This window comes from Malania oleifera, chromosome 4, assembly GCF_029873635.1.
Source record: "Malania oleifera isolate guangnan ecotype guangnan chromosome 4, ASM2987363v1, whole genome shotgun sequence".
Lineage (NCBI taxonomy): Eukaryota > Viridiplantae > Streptophyta > Magnoliopsida > Santalales > Ximeniaceae > Malania > Malania oleifera.
In genome coordinates this window covers 46582345-46584356 of record NC_080420.1, presented here as the reverse complement: position 1 = coordinate 46584356, position 2012 = coordinate 46582345, and the positions used below count along the sequence as shown (strand labels likewise).

Genomic DNA, 2012 nt, shown 5'->3' with positions numbered 1-2012 from the left:
GATAATTCAGTGTAGGTAAATATAGAGATCGAAAGACTTGTATGAACCTACGTAGCATTAAAAATCGAGGGTCTTACTGCGTTCTTACGTTATTAATTTGCATACTCTTATGTTAAATAATAAGTAAGAATAGGTTCTGATTGACTATTGAAAGAGACTTTTGGAAAAATTGGCGAATTGCTAACAAACAGAGAAAACGAAGTTGAATTAGCTAAATGAGTAAAGCATAGTGAGAAACTAGGTGAAATCGGTTTCCTAGAAGTTTTCACCATCATCAATTTGACACGTGGTATCCAGTTTTAAATTCTCCTGAATAGTTTATTTAAAGTAGCTTTGTTTAAATGTTGCAGTCTAAAATTATTAATTTTTCTAAGTAAAATCAAAGTTAGTAAAATTTCGATACTTGGTAAAATTAAGATATCAATCCCTGAGGATGATACTCTACACATCATTATATTATAAAACTACGATACTGTGCACTTGCAGTTTGCACCGTTCAAGCTTTTGGCGCCGTTGCCGGGGATTGAGTTTATCTTATTTTTGCCAATATCGATACAAAGTAATCTTGGTTTTAATTTAGAATTATCTTTTTATATTTTTATTTATTTATTTTCTTTATTTTATTTTATTTATTATTATTATTATTTTTTTTTTTTGTATTTCTGGTGTGTTTTTTTTATGTTGGATGCGCAGGGCTAGAACACGTGACAATATTCATTTTGATCCAGAGATTGAAAGAACGCTCAGAGCACTAAGGAAAAAGAGGGTATTAGCCATAGAGAACGGACAAGATAATGTGCAGCCACGCGCCTTGAAGGATTATGTGCGACCAGTTGTGAATGACAATTATTCGGGTATCAGACGCCAGCCCATTAATGCCAACAATTTTGAGCTCAAACTTGCATTAATCAGCATGGTGCAGCAGGCCCAATTCAGTGGATCACCACTTGATGATCCCAATATCCATCTGGCGATGTTTTTGGAGATTTGTGATACTGTGAAGATCAATGGTGTTACTGAAGACACCATTAGACTGAGATTATTCCCTTTCTCTTTGAGGGACAAAGCAAGAGGTTGGCTACAGTCACTACAACTTGGGAGTATTACTAGTTGGCAGGACATGGCAGAAAAATTTCTAGCTAAATTCTTTCCACCTGCAAAAACAGCTCAACTCAGGAGTGAGATTGGTCAATTCAAGCAGCATGATTTTGAATCACTCTATGAAGCATAGGAAAGGTATAAAGATTTGATTCGACGCTGCCCACAACATGGATTGCCGGATTGGTTGCAAATTCAGATGTTCTATAATGGGTTAAATGGGCAAACGCGAACTTTAGTTGATGCTGCATCTGGGGGAACTTTGATGTCAAAGACACCTGAGGGTGCTACTGCTCTTTTGGAAGAAATGGCCTCAAATAACTATCAATGGCCAACTGAAAGAACTATGGCTAAGAAAGTTGCTGGAATTCATGAATTGGAGCCGTTTGCTGCACTTTCAGCTCAAGTCGCTTCTCTATCCCATCAGATTTCAGCTTTGACAACCCAGAGGATACCGCAAGGTGCAGAATATGTGGCAGCTACATGTAGGACAGATTCGAGTATTGGAGCGAGTCAAGAACAGGTTCAATACATCAATAATCGGAACTACAATTATCGTGGTGATCCTTTGCCACAATATTACCATTCAAGGCTTCGAAATCATGAGAATTTGTCTTATGGAAATACAAGGAATGTGCTGCAATCTCCTGCAAGATTTTAGAGTCATCAAGGTGAGAAGAAGATGTCACTTGAGGATGCCATGATATCTTTTGTTGAGGAGACAAAAGCAAGGTTTAAAAAGACAGATGCACGACTAGACAACATTGAGACTCATTGCAACAATATGGGAGCCACTATGAAGAACCTTGAAATGCAAATTGGGCAACTGGCCACAACTATAAATACCCAACAGAGAGGAACTTTTCCTAGCAACACAGAAGTGAATCCTAAGGAACAATGCAATGTTATCACAC

The 2012-nt window shown here is 37.5% G+C and overlaps 1 non-coding gene across 1 annotated transcript; it reads right to left on the bottom strand.

The window, feature by feature from the left end:
* Positions 1-1168: 1168 nt before the first annotated feature.
* LOC131154743 (small nucleolar RNA R71) lies at positions 1169-1275 on the bottom strand. Its single transcript, XR_009136652.1, has one exon. It is a non-coding gene; the product is annotated as a small nucleolar RNA R71 (small nucleolar RNA).
* Between the last annotated feature and the right edge of the window lie 737 nt (positions 1276-2012).